Source organism: Eufriesea mexicana, unplaced genomic scaffold, assembly GCF_001483705.2.
Source record: "Eufriesea mexicana isolate 0111107269 unplaced genomic scaffold, ASM148370v2 scaffold440, whole genome shotgun sequence".
NCBI classification, from domain to species: Eukaryota; Metazoa; Arthropoda; class Insecta; order Hymenoptera; family Apidae; genus Eufriesea; species Eufriesea mexicana.
The window spans coordinates 157321-162632 of record NW_016908588.1 but is presented as its reverse complement, the minus strand read 5'-3'; the positions used below and the strand labels follow the sequence as shown (position 1 = coordinate 162632).

The following is a 5312-nucleotide window of genomic DNA, read 5'->3' as shown; positions in this document are numbered from 1 at the left end:
GCATGGTCTCAGAGAAGTCTTCCCAAACCACTCCAAAAATTTCCCAATTATTTTTACTATCGATACAAAGATTAAAACCGTGGATCCCTAGCTAACAGCTAATACTTCCAAAGACCTGACATCACCTTCACCAAAAATGACGATAAAAATCGAAACCATGCACACTTCAGGACTATCTCATAGGCCATCCTAAACACGGTTTCGGAGCAGTCTTACCAGACCACTCCAAAAATCTCCCAATTATTTTTACTGTCGATACAAAGATTAAAATCGTGGATCCCAAGCTAGCAACCAACACTTCCAAAAAGCTGACATTACTTTCACCAAAAATGGCGTTAAAAATCGAAACCATGCACACTTCAGGACTATCTCATAGGCCATCCTAAACACGATTTCGGAGCAGTCTTACCAGACCACTCCAAAAATCTCCCAATTATTTTTACTATCGATACAAAGATTACAATCGCGGATCCCTAACTAACAGCTAACACTTCCAGAGACTTGACATCATCTTCACCAAAAATGGCGTTAAAAATCGAAACCATGCACACTTCAGGACTATCTCATAGGCCATCCTAAACACGGTTTCGGAGCAGTCTTACCAGACCACTCCAAAAATCTCCCAATTATTTTTACTATTGATACAAAGATTACAATCGCGGATCCCTAACTAACAGCTAACACTTCCAGAGACTTGACATCATCTTCACCAAAAATGGCGTTAAAAATCGAAACCATGCACACTTCAGGACTATCTCATAGGCCATCCTAAACACGGTTTCGGAGGAGTCTTCTCAGACCACTCCAAAAATGTTCCAATTATTTTTACTATTGATACAAAGATTAAAATCGTGGATCCCAAGCTGGCAACCAACACTGCGAAAAAATGATATTGTCTTTACCAAAAATGGAGCTGAAAATGAAAACCGTGTACATTTCACAACCATCTCATAGGTCTCCAAAACCTTCTAACCCAGCGAAAAGCCTGCATCCCGAAAATTACGACCTCCCGCCGATCCCAGGGCCCGATGGCCGCACGTGTCCATCCAAAAACAGGCTCTTCTACTGCGCGTTTCCTGCCTGCGACTGTGCGTCCCTAGACGGAAGTCTGGTTTCGGGAGGGAACGGGCGACCAGGTCCTCCTCCAGGTGCCACACGCGTGTTCGTTCATTCCCGGTACAGCGTTGGCCACGTGACCGAGCCACCTTGAAAATTGGGCCACTGGAGCACGGGCTGCTGGCATAATAAAAACCTTTCTGCAATTCCTGCGTTCTCCCGGCCGGCGTGTGCGTCTCCACCGGGTGGTGCCGGTATGCAGATGCATTGGTCGGTGTCCCCGGTGAAATTTCGCGGCCATGCCCGGGCCCGGTGGAACTCGGGAACGCGTCAGCGTGGACGAGGAGGAGACACGAACGAGTGGAAGAGGAGAGACGAGGGCCGAGAGAAGCTGCGTGGAAGGTTGCCTGCATTCTCTCCCGGCAATCTGTGGTAGGAGGCATGTAGGACGAACGGATGGAGAACACCAGCGCGATGTTCAAGCACGCTGGAAGAGGAGTCGAGCGAGCCAGGGAGCAAGAGGAGGACAGAAGTGGGGATAGCGTGGTGCAGAAAGAATGGCGAGCCAGAGGCTGAGGAGAGGTGGAACGAGTGGTCGTTGGAGAGAGGAGGACGAAGAGAACGTGCGAGAGAGGAGACCCGAGCACGAGGAAGAGAGACGGCAGCGAGACTGGCGAGTCTTGGACAGGCAAAAAACAAAAGTGCATCTCGACAAGATGGCCGTCGGCTGAACGACTCTCAAGGTTACGCGCTGGCATAGGGGAGAACGGAGGCAGCGAATCAGCCGCTTATGGTGTATGTGTGCCAGCCGACTGGCTCTCCGAAACTTCATCCCGTGCCCCGTTATTTATTTCGGGGATGGCGACTTCGGAAGAAGGGAACGTTACGACGTAAAATTCGAACCGACGTCCTCTCCACGCTAGGCTAGATCCTTATGGCGTAGCAGGTCTGGGTTCAAACGTGTATATGGGTTATTCGCTCATTCGCCAAATCGATTGGCTACTTAAGATGAAACAAGAAAATGGATGTGAGGTTATGTATCCATCAAGTACTTTGGAACTGAAATTTACCAAAATTCCAAAATTTATTATTTAATGATTTTTAATTTATTATTCAATGACTTTTCTAGTGTCTCGTTAGTTATACTGTTAAAAATAACCAAGAAAATTGTTCATCTGCAAGCTTGATTGATTCGACGATAAAAAGTTACTAGGATATCTGGTTTCTTTTTGAGTAATTTCTTGCTGATTACAAATGGAGTTCATGATACCTTTTGAAATGTTTATGTCCGTGCAGTTCTTCCTCGTAACACGGATACATAGTCCGACTCGGAATCGATGAATAATTATTTTTAAAAAATCTCACAGTCCAAGCTGCATTTATTCGAAAGAAATTTCATACGTCGCTTCTATTTACATAAATATGAACTTTGGTTAATCGAACGTGGAATCGCGAGTTGCGAGATCAGTGAACACCTATTACAGCGCAGCGCCATCTATGCATATCGATCATAACAGCTCGCATAACCGAATCGTTCGACAGAAATTCGCTGATTTCTTCGCCACCCGTAATTATTCGTTCGAGTAACGGCAATTGACATAACCGCAATTGCCAACTTTCGCATGATCGATTACGTTCACCTGTGGTTCATACAATAGGTTAGGTACTCCATATCGGTAGAAGTACAATCAATCGGGTTCCAAATTTTCCTACAATAATTGCAGATCTACTATACCCGAAGTATACCAAATTATACAGTATATTCTAGATTTTTCTGACACAAACCTAATCCATACATTCAACCATTGTAAATAAGAAAACTCGATTAAAATACAACAATTCTATGAAATACTAGAACTTGTGGTCACTGTGATACGAGGCAAGAATAATTCTTAATATCCCATTTCAAAACGTTCACCGTCCCTGTCAATATCGACACTGATGACAGCGAATTTAAAAAAAAAAAAAAATCGAATTCACCTCTCCACGGTATTCACGTTAATTTCAGACAGTCAATTCCTCATAAGGGATTCTGATACGCATCAATACCTAATTAACTGTCGAATAGCCGAGTGTATATGAGCGACGCGGTGAGCCAAGCCCGGGTCATTTTTGACCCATGTCTAAATTTTTACCATGTCTGTTTTGCACCTAACGTTTTAATGCAAGATATTGTCTAACAATATTTATAATATGGGGAGGGGGAAGTTTGTATATATTGTCGGAATTGAAATTAAATAAAGATAGTTTTTATTCGTGTGCATTAGGTACATACATTATTATGTTCCATTACATGTTCTTTATATATAAATCGAGAACATTTGGCACATTTCATACTGTATTTATCGTTGCTTATGTATATAACACCTGGACCTCCTTCATCCTCTTCTGAATCTTGCAATTCAGGCTCATTGTCACTGACACTTGTGTCACTATAGCCATTCAATGACCCCTCGTCATTATAATTTCTTTCGCGTTGAGAAAAATCACAAAATGAAGGAAATTCATATTTGACCGATCGTTTCTTTTCGCTGTTACACCGAATAATGCTACCTGGAGACTTTTGAACTCTCTGAGCAGTCAGTTGTTCGTGTTACAACAATAAGAGTAGGCGAGGGTTAAATACTCGCGTGCAAAAGCCCACTAGCTCGAGATCGAGACTGATCGATTCGAAAGTATCGGTTTCCCTTCGTATTTTTCAAACTTCTGCCCTTTTTTCAAACATTCTCTTTCGATTTTCAGCCGCGAAAGGTATAGACGAGGTTGGATCCGGTGAAACCGAGACACCCCGTGTAAATCGCGTGTCCCCTGACGGCTGCCAGATAAATGGAGTTGCACAGTGGCGAGAAAGAACAGGCCGAGGAAACTGTGTCGACCTGCGTGACGGGAAACATGGACCCGCGGCGTGACACTGTGCACACGCGCGCACGTCACGCTCTAAGGTTATTGTTCACGGAGAAAGAGAGAGTATGCGTTGCATAAAACCACTCTCCGTCCTCTACCCGCCTCGCCGGTTTCACCTATCCTCTCGCCTTATGTTACCCCTATTCTCGTCTACGCTCTAACCAAGGTTACCACCGCCTCTTCCTCCGCCTCCTCATCCTGCCGGAGCGCACAGGCGCGGAGGGGTGTACAGTCCGGTTGAGAAACGGCGGAGGAATGCGCGCGCCGCCACGAAACGCGGCGCGACTGGAATCGGTGCACTTGCCACGACTCGCGAAATCGTCACGTCGAAGCGGCGAATTTACGAGCGAAGGGGAAACACCGGGATCGCGACATGGACGCCTGCAGGCGACGCACGCTACCGGGAATAATTCAACAGCCACTGGCGCCTCTGACCGATGGGGCTCGTTCGGGCGACATTACAGTTAGGATTTCGCGAAATCGACCATCAACTGTCTCAACTGCTTCCACGTAGCGTGTTACGTAACCGTGGTCAGGCTAATCGGCGCGAGTACGAAAGTACGCTGTGCGGGCCGGGAGCAGGCTAGAAGGATGCTTCTATCGGCGGGAATAATTGGCAACGGGTAGACGGAGATAACGAGTCTCGGTCGTCACGGTCGTTAGGATGGTTTAGAGAGTGGGGTTAAAAAAAAAGGATTTGTCAGAAGTGGGATTCGAACCCACGCCCACGGAGTGGACTGCGGCCTGAACGCAGCGCCTTAGACCGCTCGGCCATCCTGACGTGTCTCTTCGGCTCACGTAAAAAGGACAAATCAACAGGACACGTCGTACTATGCCGAGAAACTGGTCTGCCGTACTAAATTTACCCGGCAGCTAGGCGAAAATAGCTCCGTAAGAAGCGGCCGTGGAAGCTTTCAAGCAATGCACCGGCGAACGGGTTCCTTTTTTCTTCGCCTGGCCATTATTCCGTCTCCAGTGAACGTGCTGTTGGGAACCGTGTCCTGCCACGGAGATGCGTCCGCGGAGATTGCACTGCTGATATTTGTATCGTTCTCTACGGTCTACGGTGAATCTCCGAGGTTAAATGGTAGACGATACAGGTACCAAGCATGGTATACTGCAAATCTAACCTCGAGTGTGCAATTTACCACAGCACATGTCAACGCACGCGTGTATAGGTATCAAAAAGAGATATTAACTTCACGATTCATAGATGAATTTCGCCTAACCTCTAAAACGCTATCGGACAGGTCCAGAGACATGTCCTTCCTCGCTGTCCAGAGCGACTCCACGTCTGCTCGCGAAACAACGCTTCTAACCGTCAAATAATACTCCGAGGCTAAGAATAGGAT

The 5312-nt window shown here is 46.4% G+C and overlaps 1 non-coding gene across 1 annotated transcript; it reads right to left on the bottom strand.

Annotated features, from left to right (window-relative positions):
* Positions 1–4658: 4658 nt before the first annotated feature.
* TRNAL-CAG (transfer RNA leucine (anticodon CAG)) lies at positions 4659–4741 on the bottom strand. Its single transcript has one exon. It is a non-coding gene; the product is annotated as a tRNA-Leu (tRNA).
* Between the last annotated feature and the right edge of the window lie 571 nt (positions 4742–5312).